Here is a 16,145-nt window from a genome sequence, read left to right as displayed (position 1 = left end):
TTTTTGTTTTTCCAAAAGTGGGGATGGAACCCAGGAACTTGAGCATGCTAGGCAAGCACTCTACCTTTGAACTACACATCCAGCTCATCCCTGCTTTTTCTATAACCTAGCAAATGTTTCTTAAAATTTTGGAATCCATTTAGGGTTCTGGAGAAGTATAAATGACACAATTAATTAATTAGGCAAATATTTATAAAATGTCTGTTAGGTGTCAGGCATTGCTTTAAGACTGTTGATAAAACAGTGAGCAAGGGTTTCTAGGGAAATGGATGATTATCAAATGATACACACACACACACATATATATATATACACACACTCAGACATAGTAAACTTTTTGTTTTAAATTTTTACAGAAAATTGAGAATTAGCCAAATTTCCTCACATTCATTTTTCCCATTTTTTTTCCCCAATGTCCTTTTCAGTCCAAGGAGCCCATCTATGATATGGTATTACAATTAGTTGTCATGTGTCCTTAGGCAATTCTTGGCTCTGTTTCCCAGATATTCCTTGTTTTTGATGACCTTGATAGTTATTTAAATGTTGGCTACAAACAAGCAATAAGGGGGGAAAAAAAACTGGATAAAGAGTAAAGGAGGCTGTTATTTCCGAAAGGATGGCTAAACAAGTAATTTTCTGAGATGACATTTGAACTGTGACCAGAATGAATTGAGAGATTAAAAGAAATTCCTACTCCTATGGAATGTCAGTAGAGGAGCTCTTAAGTTGGATTCTGGTGGCTTTAACAAGTAGCAGGGAGAGGGTATGGTTGGAATGGAATTAGATAAGTGAGAGAGAAAGACAGGCAGTGACTGAGGTCCGAGTGGCAGCTACCAGGATCATGTGGAAAGGGTTGTGGATTTTACTTTATTTTAGTTTTTGGTGCTGGGGATTGAACTGGTGTTTTTATCACTGAGCTATCTTTTCAGCTCTTTTGAGACAGGATCTTGCTAAATTATTGAGGCTGGCCTCCAACTTGCAATCCTCCTGTCTCATCTTCCAGAGTTGCTGGGATTAAAGGCGTGTGTTACCATACCTGGCAAGGGTCATGATTTTTGGTTTGAATGAAATGGGAAGTTTCTGGAGCATTTTGAGGAGGTTATCATAATTTGACATACATGCTTTTAAAATAACAAAAGTATATGTGGCACCAGTTCTAGCGAGGGCCTTATTGGCTTCATCACATCATGGCAGTGGTACGATGGCAGAAGCATTTGTGCAAGAGAGAGCTCACATGGCAAGAGAGGAAGCCTGAGTGTGTGTTTGTGTGTGTGTGTGGGGGGACCCATCCCACTCTTTTTATAAAACTGTCTCTTGACAATGATCACAGGAACCCATGGCAATTACCTTAATCACTTCTGAGGATAGCACCCACAAAGAACCTAACCATGTGTCACTAGACCCCAGCTCTTCAGGTCCCACTACTTCTTAACACTGTCACACTAGGACCAAACTTCAAATATATTAATGAAACCATATCTAAAACCATAGCTTCCAGTTACTCTGAATCTTTTGTATTCAAAATGGTGATATTTAGTTGCCTAATGGGGCTCCCTTCTGAGATAACACATTAGAAGCTAAATAAGCACTAGTTACTTAGAGTAAATTTTAAATCTTTTGTAATAACATTTACCTGATCCCTTCTTTGATAATAGCTATTAATGCTGTTATACATAACATTTTGTCTAGCACCTACTATGTGTAACTGCTTTCCTAAATACAAAATGTGACAATAAGTGGTACAAAGAATAAAGACATCTTAATTCAGCCTCTAAGATGCTAGGAGTTTTTATTTGAATAGGAGATAAAACATGTTGGCACATAAGGAATAAAAGGAAGGAGGAGAAACAGAAAATGGATGGAGAGTGGAGAGTAGTATCCTAATATTCCAGAAATGACACGCTGGTATGATGTTCTATGCTGTCATCAAGAGCCTTCCTGGAACCACTCTCTGTCTCCTGCATAATTTTTTGATTGTAGTAGGGGCTCAAAGAAATGTCAATTGAAATTCCTAATTTTGTAAGTAAGAACACAGTCTTAGATTGCCAGGTGGCATGCTCAGACTCATATTGCCACTCAGAGAGCTGGGGCTAGAAGAGAAATTTTCTGATGCCCTTCTCCACTTTAGAATCAGTCATCTTGACAGAAAGGCAAAGTCTCTGTGTGGCCGCAAATCTACACAGAAGATTCCTTTAGCAGAAAATTAATAGACTTGCTAACGCTAAACATTCCCTAATTTTCTAATAAGGGATGTAAAACATAAAGATTATATCTTACTATGAAAAAACTAAACCGAGGTCTCACAGGGGATGAAAAGCAGCTGATCTCTTTTATATGCATTATAAAGGGTCATGGATGTCACACCTATGACCAAAGATAAGCTATCAAGAAAAAAATATAATGCATTTATTTGGCCATTGTCTTACATGACATAGAGACTTCAGAATGAAGATCAAATATCTGGAATGATACCTTTGTTTATGCTCAGAATCACTGAATCAGGGGTTAGCTGTGTAGTCACATGATTGAACAAGGAAGGTTTGATCTACTGTGAAGTGACCAAGTTGGGGGACCCAGCAAGGCCTGTCTGCTCAGGTCCTTCTTGACCTCTCTGGTGTAGTACTTTTTCCTCCTGATTGTAGGGCAGGACCTTTGTGGAATGAGGGTTTTAATTTCTTTATGGCCAATCCCTACACAGAAAGGTGGGGGAAAATTAGAGTAATATTTTTAGGTTTATGGCTTGCTTTGGGGAAAAGAAGTTCTGGTTTCTATGTCCTGCTTTTGGGTAGAGAAATTCTAGTTTCTATGATTTGCCTCAGGGGAGAAAGGGAGGAAAAAGAGATAGAGGGGAGGAGAAAGTTAGAGGAAAACTTTGCTTCTTAGACTGTAACTAAGACCTTCACCTTGGGTATTATTTTCTTAGTCCCAACAGTCAAAATAGATAGTTAGACCCAGAGAAACCTGCTATTTATTTTACTAAATTTCAGTGCATAATGTAATAAAGGAGGCACTGGCAGTGATATTTAATGATGACCTGGCTTCACAACAATTAAAATTTCCCCCAAAATTTTCTGACCTAATCTCCATGCATCTCAACCATCAGCAAGTAGGCAGTTACTAGATCAATGCCTGTGCCAGTACCCTACAAATACTACGTACTTCCTTCTAAAGCACAATAATTACTTAAGGCAATAATTTAGGGAATGATGGTATTTTTTCACTTGCCTCTAATAAAGTGTTAACAACAAAATTGCATAATCCTATTAATAAATATCCAAAAGCTATTCCAATATAATTTGGAAATCTATTACCAATATAGATAATCATGGAGGTGATTATTTACTAAACACAAAGTATTGAGTTCTTACTTTGTCTCTTACAATAGTTCTGATGTAGTTTTTCCTACAATCAAAAGATTTGCTTTCAAGAGGAAGTTGGGCAAGATGGTGCACACCTGTAATTCCAGTTGCTCAGGAGGCTGAGGCAGGAGGATAGCGAGTTCAAAGCCAGCCTCAGCAATGGCAAGTTGCTAAGCAACTCAGTGAGATCCTATCTCTAAATAAAATACAAAATGGGGCTGGGGATGTGGTTCAGTGGTCGAGTGCCCCTGAATTCAATCCCTGGTTACCCTCCACCCCCAAAGAATGAGGAAACTGAGGTTGCCATGTTATTTCTCCAAGATAGCTCATTAAGTGGTTTAAACAGCTTTTGAATATATATAATCTGATACCCAGCCCAATGTCTACAACAAGAAGTTAAAATAATAATAAAATGAAGTAACAGATATTTTATATTGACACATAGAATACATATATTTATCCATATATAAACCTATGTATCCATAATAAGCCAACCCTGAAAGAAAATTCCTGAAGAGGCTGGGAATTAGAATACTGTGATCCTTACTTCCTATAGTGCTATTCCATCACAGAACTTGACAACAAAATCCTGCAGGACCATTGCCCTTCTTGGTCCTGTTTTCTGAAAGAAAAGTGATGTGGCTTAGCTAAAAGGGTCTTGATGACTCAAATACAGTCTCTCATTATTGGTGAGGGATTGAGTTAAACAGAAAATATGATAAAAATTTGATTTCAACACTAAATTTTACTTTCTATGTTTGTCGTTCATGGGGAATGGCCTCTTTACCTTAAAACCTAGAGGTTGAAGGTCCTCATGTTGTCTTCCTGTTGGCCAGCCTCTCCAGAGACTTTCACTAGGATCTGTCCAGCAATCAGGATACCTGAAATACTTGGATTCTTCTATTTCCTCATCAATTCTGTCCTTTGGCACTATAGGTCCTGGCAACATCTTAGGAGGAAAGCAAACTACTGAACTAATTCAGGCTCCTGGGTGAATGACTGTTAATTTCCATTTGTTCCCAAGTGATTTTCATTCTGAAGTGAATTCTCATCTTCATGTATTAATTCATCCATCTTTTCATTCAACAACTATTTATTTAACAACCAGTTATATACTGGGTATTGGGCTAATTTCTGTAGATAAAATATTGAGCAAAGGAAAGCTAGGTTTTGTTTTCATGAATTTTCATTCTTAGCAGCAGTAGCCTATTAAAAACTATTTCGGTGACAAATTAAGTATAATTGGAACTAATGTAATAATAGACAAGTACAAGGTGTAGTGAACATCCAAAACCTTCTTGAGTCTGGGAGGTTAGGGAAGGTTTCTTAAAGGATTTGCAAGCTGAGATCTGAAGATGAATAGAAGTTTTCAAGATAAAACAAATATTGATTGCACAATGAGAAGGTACAGAAATAGACTTAGAAAGGAACTCAAAGATAAATCAGACACAATATCAGCATCCAAGGAATTTTAAATATAAAAGGAAAGATTAGAGTTATATATCAAGATAGTAGAAGGTAAAATGTGTTATGAGAATGTTACAGCAAAGTTCAGAAGGACATTAGAAGGAAAATAAGAATATTCACTGCTTAGAAGAAGGACTTTAAGAGACAATGTGGCAAATGCTGTGTTGTACCACCAAATCTCTTTTTAAGACACTCCCTTTGAATATGAGTGAGGCATTCATTTTTGGAGGTCTTGTAAGCATTAGGTACTGAGAGCTTCAGTAATTGCTTTTGATTGAAAGGAATATACCATGGCCCAGTTTATGCCTCTTCCTATGTATCACCCTTACCCAGGGACTAAGTAATGTGGCAATACAAAGATCTGGCCTGTGAGCCTTAATTGAGGTCATTGCTCAACCATTATCTCAATTTTGGAGTGTCCAATGGGATAAACAAAGGTCATATGTACCTTTTTTATTTGGCTAATTTGTAATCTATGGGACTACTTTCATACATGCAGACAGACCATCACTGGTAGGTAGGCAGCACTTGAGGGTATTTCATTACTTTTTAGCCAATTGTATGGATATATCATATTTTATTTATCCATTTATCAGTTAATGGACATTTGGATTATTTCCACTTTTTGGTTTTATGTGTTTTTTTCATTAATATTTGAAATTATGAATATTTATGGGATACTATGTGTTGTTTGGATACATGTATATATTGTGTAATATTTATTTCCTCAAGCATTTAATATTTGTGGTAAAAACAATCAAAGTGTTTTCTTCTTGATTTTTGGAATATATGGTACATGATCATACTCTATAATCAACCTGTTGTGCAATAGTACACCAAAAATTATTTCTCTTATTTACCTATAACTTTTACCCATTGACTAACCTTTCCCTATTCCGCCCTTCTCTCACACTTATGTTGTATTTCAATCCTACATTTCCTTGTCCAGTCCTGCTCCTTTTGCTACTTCACAGTTACTCCCAACAACACTGCCTGATAAACTTTTACATACAAATCATAGGGTCCATTTCTTGGAGAATCCAACATCAATCAGTTGGCCCTGCAAGTAGTACTAGGAAGAAGACCATAAAATGGAATTTTGGAGTTGGACCAGCCATCTGACTACAAGGATTCCATCACTAGTGGTGAGTGGAGTATAGATAACTCTTGCCATGCTGTAGCAAGTTAGTCATTAAAGTTTTTGCCAGTGGTAAATTGAACTTGCAATCATATACTGGTGGAAGGAAATTTGCTAGTGGGTGCAATGTCTCAGGTGTTTGAGAGGTTTGAAGAAAATTGTAATTCTAAAATTAAAAAAAATGGAGTTTTAAGTGTGATGGCCTTGGATGTCTGTTGGGGGAAATGTATACATTGAATGAAACCAATGGAAGATGGAGAGTTATCACCAATTATAAGCTAAGTGTGAAAGCCAGAGAGCCTACTGGCAACATAAAAAACTCCCATCTCCTCTGGTTAAACACAGGAGCAACTGAGGTCATCCCAGGGTTTAACTGTATGAGTAGCAAATCTTCTGAGGAAGCTGAATACTCCATATTTGCAACCCTTCTATATCAAGGTGAGAAATGGGGCAAAGACTTCCGAGTTTATATGTCAAATTCTTGAATTCTTAGATTCCATGAATTCTCTGGGTCTGTAGAAGTATCCTACCCATGTCAGTTAGAGGTTACTGCTTAAAGATGTTTCAGAGATCTCTGCTTCACAATAGAGTATACATGTATAGAGTATACATAATAGAGTAAACATTTTTCTGTATTTACCCTAACATTCCCACTTGCCTGTAGACAATTACATAGGATCAAATCATAACAATAAATAAGGCAGGGTGTTGCACCTGGTAAAAGGGGAACAGAACTCTGAACACTGGAGATTATTAATAGATATGTTACTTCAAGGAAAATGGGGAGCCAGTAGGGTATTGCTTATATACATTTTCTAAAAAACAAAATTGAAGGTGAAGGGCACCAGCCATAAATAAAGTATATCCCTTGTACTATTTCTATAATTGAGTCTGTTTTCAACTGGAATCATTATTGACTAACGAAAACATCCTAGGAAGTAAGACTTGTAACAATATAGCAAATAAATACAGTAACAAATACTACAGTTCTTCCCTCTAAGGTAACTGTGGTCATTGTACAGTGAAAAGGGGGTATTGCCCAAATATTTTTGAAGACTGTTGTACATAGAGTATCAGTTGATCTTGATATTCAGGCTACCTGTTAGACTGGGAGTGTATGAGGTCTAAGAAGAGACAAACTTTGTAGTTGGTAATGCCAGGGATAAGAGTTATCACAAGCAAGGTCAAAAAGAAGTTTCTGAATTGTTTCCTCAAAACTCTACCAAGATAGTAAAAGAAAACCAATATCACAACCTGGAAAAAGGGCAGATGTTAGTGACACTATTAAAATATCAAAGATGTATGAATGTTGTCACAATATTTCCTGTCTAGTTCATCTCCATAGTTTCTATGGAAACACAGGTGCAATTTAGAAGATGACAGTAGACTTCTGTATACTCGATCAAGAAGTAACAACAATTGAAGCTGGTATGCCAAGTATGTTCTTTTTGTTAGAAATATTAACATGACCTCTAGCACATGGTATAGTACCACTGGCTTTGAGCATATACTCTTTTTCTATCTCATCAAGAAGGAGAACCATGAGTATATTGAATTCTTAAAGGTGGACAAGAGTATATATGTATCATCTTGCTCCATATCTGGTGCTATCAAAATTTAATTAGAAGAGACTCAGAACATTTATACATGTCACCTAATATAAAATTGTACTACCATATTGAGAGCATTATGCTAATTGACAAGATGAACAAAAAGTGGCAAGCACATTAATGTCCTTCAAGGATTGGAGATAAACCCTCAAAATATTAATAGATCTGATTATCAACAATATTATTAGAGTTCCAGAAAATGCAAGGACGTCCTTTCCAAAGTAAATCACACATATTGTATTTCATTCTACTACCATTAGAAGGCAAATATAGTGCTTGGCACACTTTGAACACTGGAGGCATCTTATTCCACATTTTTGATTAATGTTCCAACATACTTACTGGGTAACACAGAAGCCCGCTACCTTTAAGGAATATGCTCTTGTCAATCCAGACTGCAATTCAAATAGCTGTGCCATGTGGACTATGTAATACTCTAAGATATTATAGGTATTGGGGATTGGTAACCCCCTTTTTATGCTGAGAATGTTTGCAACACAGAGCTGCAGAGATTGGGAAATAGTGATGCCATCAGCAGAATGGAATTATACACATTCAAATTAACTCCTCATGCACTACTGTGCTACAGATTATTAGTAATCATGGATAATATAGTAATGAAACATCAAGTGTTCCTGGGTCCATTGCAAGATAGAATCTAGAAAACTTTATGAATCAAAGGGGTTTTGAAGGTCCAGTCACAAACCATCATAAGATGCAAGTGGATTATCTGGAATGAAATAGGCTATGAGTAGAGCCTACAAGTTATAAAGCTTGAAGAGTTTGCTTATGACCCCATGCTGTCTATCACTGTTTTGTTGGTACCTTTTCCTTAGCTCACACCTATGGCTACATGAAGCCTCCTTGCCTCTTATGACCAGGTGATGAATGAATAAAAACATTACATGTTTCATTTGTGAGTTTGCCTGACATGTGGACACAAGTGTACCAGAGACCCACCAATGGGCAAATTCTTCTATGAAAGTTCGTTTTTGTTAGTCTAACACTTTGTGTGGAAAGATAAGTAGCCCATGCTAAGAATACATATGGGTTTGTAGAGAGGTCAAATGGCTCAACTCATTGGGTAGGTGGCTTGAAAGGAGAAAGAAAGCATGATTGAGAATAGCCTCTAAAGAAGAGGCATATATTATTAATGGAATTCTTGGAAGTGGGCATAAAACGTAGAAATTCTTGCACTGCATGTTAATTTCTACCAGAGACGTTCACTATGAAAAACCTACTAAACAACCAAATAAATAGCATTACTCATCCAGTTGACATCTTGAACAAGTCATCTTCTATGCTAGAGTTGGCTAAATGAGTTCATGATCTGAGTATTCTTGGTGAAGAGGATGAAGCACCAACCTGTAAGTACTTAGCAAGACTTATCTAGTTGATGTTGCTATTTAAAGTCTAACACATCAGCGATATAAATCAATGACAAGTCCCTGACATGTCACCAGTTGTTGAAGAGACCAACCGCTAGCAGGATTCTTTTTACTCTGGAAAGAAGAGTGGTTAATTTTGGCTGAAACCTTGATATATTCATGTGTATGGGTTTTCACTTTCAGCTTGCAGAAAGCCTCATTCAGATACACTACCTGAAGAGTGTTTGATCAGTCAATATATAATGGTACCTAACATTTTCTTGAATTAACTTATAGCAATGGAAATGTAACAGCTGGCATATGATCATGGGACACATTGGTCCTATCACATAATGCACCAGTTGTTGGCTCACAGTTGTTGGCTGAATAGTCTGTCAAAAGCACAGACTTTGTTCTCTAGCCCAACTGAGGTGACAATTTGCAAGTAGTCTATGTGTATAGGTCCATCTTTTGGAATACAATATTCATTAAATAAGTGACTGATATAAGGTAGTATATGTCCAAAAGGTAGAATAAATGAGTCTGATAATCCAGGTTAGAGATGGAAGTGACCTCACAATCATCTGATGTAACCTGTAACTCCAAGCTCTGTATGTTCTAAGATGTGGAACACTTGCTCCAGGGAATATCTTGTGAATTCCATTAAACTTTACATGATGAGTCCCACCTAGTCAGATTGGAATTTTTTACTAAAAGATCAATAGGCAAGGAGAATGTAGCCATCCTAGTATGTTGATTGAACTTTATAAGCAGGACGAGGTAGAGGAGGCAAAGGAGAACGGAGCAGGCACCCGTATTTCTTGGCAATCTTCTACAAAATTTGATGAAGCAGCCAGGGTCTGAGAAGTTTATAGAGACCAGGGGACCAGACTCTTCAGGATTGTGTTTGGCTTCCCTTACATTGTAACCTACCTGAATCAGCAGAGGTGTTAGATTAGGGAATTTTATAAAATGGGTAGTGGAGAAAAAATAATTAATATCAGCTGTAGTCTTGGGCTATACTTTGTACCACTAACTTCCTATTCTGAATGGCCCCAGGGATATAGATCAACTGGAATTCTGGAGTTTTTCCCAGAGGGAGTGAATCTATTTCTATAAAGTAAGTGGTTCTGAGTGCCACAAGAAATGGGCTGAAGTGCCTGTACTGAGTTGTGCAGTTCTGTTTTTAAAACTTGCCTTATTGTTGCTTCTGACTATACATAGCTGACTACATCCTTCAATATTACTTCAAGTCGAAGAAAGATGATTTGCCAAAAGTTATGTCCCATTTTCTAGTGGAGATAACGTACAATGACCTGTCTGGCTGCCTTTCCTGGATTGGGGACACCTCTAAAGATCTTCTCAGCTCAGATTTTTCAGCGTGATCATTGCAAATTTTCCAGTTTTATCCAAGTTCAAGTTTAAACTCTGCCCAAACAATCTTGTTTCCCTTGCTTCTTTGTATTTATTCTCTGCTATAGTTTGAATGTTTATATCTCCCTCAGAATTTATATGTTGAAATCTCAACTTTCATGGGTATGTTATTAAAAAACAGGATATTTAAGGAGAAGATTACGTCATGAGTGCAGAAACCTAATAAATGTGACCAATATCCTCATACAAGGGATCCCGCTTGCACCATGCAAAGGCATAGCTAGAAGGCCCCATCCACGAGCCAGGAAATGGACCCTTCACTGAATCAGTTAGCTCCTTGATCTTGGATTTCCCAGCTTCTAGAACTATAAAAAAAAAGGGTATTTTTTATAAACTACCCAGATTATGGTATTTTGTTATTGCAACTTGAATGGACTAAGGTACCCAGTTGCCATTTCTAGAGCACATTAAATTCATGGGGGTACATTTTAGAGTCTGGGAATCTTAAGAAACCTAATCTATGACCCATTGAGTAAGAGAAAAGGATATTTCCTGTAAGGAAACAGCTTGTTTAAAGTCACAGAGGCATTAAGTGAGGTGTGAACACCCAATAACTTACTGTGGTTGAAGCTTAGAAAGCCCTGGGGAGCAAGTTTGGAAAGAGTGAAGGTCAACAACACTAGAATGATTGCCTTGAGTACCTAATTTAGTTGACAGTGTGGAAGCTTCATGACTTAGATGCCGAAGCAGAAACAAACTTTATTTCTGAAACTCCTGCCAATGCCACTCACGCACGCTCCAGGGAAATATGCCGAACCACACACGCGGTGCTCTCCCGGGACACACTACACCAACAGGAAATCCCTCCTCTGGAATTCCCTCCCATCGTACTTCCCCAACCAATGGGAACTCTCCCAGAGTCCTGCTAGAGCTCCAAAGTAGAAGGCTGAGGCGGACAGCAGGGGACTAATATCCAATTGAATGCAGATCTTAACATAATCATATCATCTCAATGGCTTGCTGGCGTCACCTTTCAACCAAAAATGCCATGCATGTTCCTACTTGGCTGTGGCTCTCAGCACTTAGAGCCAGGTAACCAAATGATCTGAACTTTGCTGTAGGAGGATAAAACAATGAGGAAAATGCATGGAGATGGAGGAAGGGTTCGCATTTGAGAAACACTGGAAGTATTATGTTCAGTTTCCTAAAGGAGAAGTCTTTGTTCACAGCCATGGTAGGAATAGTAAAAATGGTGAGGAGGCTCTGAGTAAATCAATAGAGTGTGCAGATAAAAAGGACTTGGTATTTGATTTGATGTGAGGACAGGATGAATGAACTGCAGTATTTCTGGAAATTTGAGAAAGAAGTTTTGTGGCCTTTGTAGAATTCTTTACAAGAACTGGGATGTGCCTATCGCCTGAGTTTCCCAGGAGGTATTATTCTAGAGAACTTCAAAAGGCATAGGGAAGCTTTTTGTGGAGCAGTTTCCAACCATAATCTTCCCAGCTGACTATAGAAATGTCTCTTAATCTCTCTCCCAATCACGATGTGCCCATTTTCTCCCCAGGTTCAGCCTGTTCCATTCATTTTATGGCTTTGTTCTCTATCGGATTAGCTGTGACAAACTGTGGCTAGGCCAAATAGCTGCTTCCCCACACCCGAGCTAGGGCACTATTGTGTAGGCCCCTTTTAAGAGCAAAGTTTCTTAATGACCCTAAGCTTTGACTTAATTATTCTTATTATAGTATTACTTAAACACGTTTAAACATAAAAATAGGTATAAACTCTGTGTGCTTACCAGCTTTATAGAATCATGTATAAGAAAGACCACTTTACAAGTTGAAGTCAATAAAAACTATAGAACTAATAAAATTTAAATTAAGATCATTAATTTTATGGACAGATGAAGTTGTTTTGAGGAAATTAAATCGCTGCTCACAACCTAAATGACAATCAGCCTCTTTTGAGTTTGGAATGTCAAAGCTATCTTGCCACTTGTTATGACTTAGTTCTCTCTAGAATTTTCTGTATTCAAACTAAAATGAAGTCATCAAGATTTTAAATGACATTAGTTGGCCTTTACTTAGCAGGTACTTGTTTTTAGTTGTCTATGAAATATGCTTCTCATTAGCCTTACAATTACAAGGAGGTGCAGCTTGACCCAGTGATATCCTGAACACAAGTATGTATTTGAAGCCAAATGTGAATTATAGTATTTGGTAATTGACATAATCCTCAATGTAATTATTGACAAAAATTTAGGTTACCATACAAAACATTTAAGTTTTTAGGCACTCAGAGCTCAATTAAATTTTTTTTTTAAGTTAAGTTCCTTTGTCCATTGATGGGCTGTGAATTGTTATAATGATTTCAAATTCTTTTTTTGGTTCTTTTGAAGCATGACAAGTAATTCCATAGGATTTCACTGTTGTGTACAATTAAAGCCCACTTCCAAGTAAAATATTATGTGATTTACTCAGAGTTGCCATGATTTTGTGTTTATAAGCCAATGTTTGTATTATCCTGGATCTGGATTTTTTTTGTTTTCCTTTACTGAGTAGTCTGGCTGTCATAGAGTGTGTGGCAAGCTCAGAGATGTGAGCGGCACTTCCCTCCTCAGAAGGGCTGCTTATGTGAATGCCTTGATACTTTCTTTTAGGAATAGTTTTCAATTGTCACCCTTAGAGGTTTGTATTTAAAAGTTCTTTCGGATTTAGTATTGTCATTGTTCATCTTTGCTGTGTGTTTATCTAACTCTATAGTGGATTGCAATACTTAATTTTACCACTAATTTTCTGTCCTCTATTCTAACTATAGTCTCTGATGTATATTGTGAATCAGATGTGAATATCCATATCTAACCCTAACCTTCTTCCCAAATTTAATTTGATAAGGAATTACATTTCATTGCTATCATGGAGTAATAGTGGCCAATGGAAATTAGGAACAGGCCCGGTGAGTGTCAGGGTTACTTGTCATGTTTAAAAAAGGATACTGGTCCAAAGAGTTGGAGAGCTACTATTCTAATTAGCAGAAAGCCCCAATCTGGTTATTTGTCTTTGTCATCTTGTCCCCTTGAAAAGCCACACCTAATAATAATGATGGTTGCTCTCTAACTAAGTTACCTTTATGTAAACTTAGTTTTCATAGTTTGCTGTTTAAAATCCTTGGATGACAGCGCACAATTTAAATAAGAAAGAATGTAGAAATGGAACCTTAGTGTAACTCTAGCCATAACAGGTCAGATTTGGTATAAAACTAGTACATATTGGATCAAATCCAGATGGGTTTATTACCAAATGTACCAGAAGGATCTAATTATAACACTTTCACATAGAACATGGTCCCTTAGAATGGATTTCCAGGATAGCATGTTGAAAATGTCATGCAAATGAAAACGAGATGGGTAGTTCTTTTGGTAGATGAGGGATGTAGGTAGAAGGGAGGATAGAAGAAATGTCTTAGGGAACACAGATGAGGATGATATAGGGAACCTCAGTCTGGAATTTCTTTAAGCATTGGCCTTGGGGTATGAAAGGCAAATGAAACAAAAATTCTATCAAATTTAGTTGAATGTCAGGAGTCCTTGGCTGAAAACATTTGAAACTGTTACACTAAAATCAGTTCAATATGTTCAGTATTATTATTATTTTTATAACTAAGTTATTTATGTTAATACAATTGAGCACTACAATAAGCCACACTTCTCAGAATTTTTTTGTGGTACCATTCTAGAACATGAGCCCACATACTTTATGCTTCCTGAGTTATGTAAGGCATTCAATTGTCTACTGATTTCCCTAGGTTGGTAAGTTGAGGGATATGATTTTAAGATAAAAAGAAAAAAGCCTTAAGTTGTTTATTTTTTCTTTCAAAGAAAAGCTGCTAAGGGTTGTAAACCTAATAGAATTTTGTCTAATTATATTTTAAATCATGTGTTCAATGTGTTTCTTTATTATTTATGTACAATTAAAGTTTTGTCCACAATCTACATGGAAGATTTTGATAAGTACCAGGGGCATTAGTTTTGTAAAAGTTGATGGTGGCAGGATTTGCAGCAACTCTGGTTGTTAAAAGATAACTTTCATCTGTTAGTGCTCTCTACAGAGGAAAACGTGGACAGTGACTTGTGTAATGGCAGCACATTTTGGAAAACAGGATTAACCGAGATAGTCCATCTATACAAAACTATTTTTAAATCTAATCTCTCACATTCTCTTAAAGGCACACTGATGAGTTTCTTTAACTCCAGTTACTTATTTTCCTGTCTAAATCTATACATGTATAAAAATTACAATGTGAGTAGCTGGGGTTCCATTAAAATAGCTTTTTAAATGTGCATCTTAACCATTTTTTTTCTTTTAGTTTCAACCAGGACATGCATTTGAAAAAAAGTTTTTTCTTACACTTTAATGGTAGATATTTAGACAAAAGTTGTCTAATTAAATCAGTGAATGGAACTCAGACTATACTTATTTCTGTATTTCTTAAAGTAGAATATTAATAGCTATGTATAGACTATTGAAATTTCAGGGCACCAGGACAAGTGAATGTATGGATTTTTAGAACCGAGAACTAGATGTGGTCTGGTTTCAGGGCAGTTCTGTCTTCTCCAAGTCCCTGTACTCCCTACACACTCCTTCATCCATGACTAGCTCTTTCCACACATTTCTTGCCTCTGGGATTCTTTCTGTTTATGCCCTGTCAACCATCTCTTCTTTGGCTTGCCAACTATGCCCTCTCATTGGTCTATTTTTTCTAATATGAGACATATTCTGGGCTATTCAGTGACTATATATACTTTAAAAAGGAGACAATTTTTGAACAAAAATGTGCTTATATATTTATTCCTTGAAAATTAGAAAAATTTTCAAACTTCTTTACTTTTTTTTTTTTTTGCCTTTACTTAAAATTTTCAGAAATAACAACCAGGTCATATACAGCTGCATTATCTTTGTGTTCATAATAACTCCCAAGGTCTTATCCAGGTCTATTAAAAGTACAGTAATTCATTGGTTTTGTGTACATAATGCATAAATATCTGGCTGGAAAATTCAGTCCACTATATGGCTATTTGGTCATTAAGACTCCAAACATTTGGATTATTTAATTGGGAGATATAAAATAACTGTTTCTTAGAATCAGAATGAATGGGTATTATTTAGAAAATGTTGCAGATTTTTTAAAAAATTTAGCTATTCTGGTTTTAGTAGATATAGCTTTGTGTGTGTTGTTAACAACTAAAGAGTAATTTATGCACTGTAAGCTCATTGCTTGTATTTTCTTTTTCTATAATAAGATTCTAATAAATAAAAATGTTGGGTTCATTTCATCACACAAGTTCATTTTTATTCTGTGTCACAGAATCAATAAACCTTTATATAAATGTGTTTATATACACATATAAAATGATACAGACAATTCATACAATTCAGTTTTTAGAAAGGCACAACATTATTTTGTTATGTGGAACATGGAAATAGTAACTGAACAATTGATATTTTATTTTCTAAAAAAACAAGTATTTAGTTTGGGAGCCGGGGAAGAAAAAAGCAACATTTAACTTATCTTTTATTGATCTGATTCTAAGAACACTTTATGATACAAAAATACTACTTAAAACATTATTGTTATCAAAACATTTGTTTTGAAAAATGAATATTCACATATCTGCTTAATTTTTAAATTTATTCTTTACCTCCCTTCTTCTCTTCCTTCCTTACACAATTATTTACATAGTCTTTAACTTGACAAGGCATTTTGTACTTAATTAACCTACAAATATTTCTTTTCTTTCTTTCTTTCTTTTTTTTTTTTTTTTTTTTTATTT

At 36.2% G+C, this 16,145-nt stretch overlaps 1 long non-coding RNA gene across 1 annotated transcript in view; it reads left to right on the top strand.

The window, feature by feature from the left end:
* LOC125620002 overlaps positions 1-16,145 on the top strand; it is a 53,760-nt gene that overhangs the window by 19,789 nt on the left and 17,826 nt on the right. Inside the window, exon 2 of the long non-coding RNA XR_007351587.1 lies at positions 5,848-5,971. This is a non-coding gene — a long non-coding RNA (uncharacterized LOC125620002). The remainder of the gene's footprint in view (positions 1-5,847; positions 5,972-16,145) is intronic.

Source organism: Marmota marmota, unplaced genomic scaffold, assembly GCF_001458135.2.
Source record: "Marmota marmota marmota unplaced genomic scaffold, marMar, whole genome shotgun sequence".
Lineage (NCBI taxonomy): Eukaryota > Metazoa > Chordata > Mammalia > Rodentia > Sciuridae > Marmota > Marmota marmota.
The sequence above is the reverse complement of the archived record's forward strand: the minus strand, read 5'-3'. Positions and strand labels throughout refer to the sequence as shown.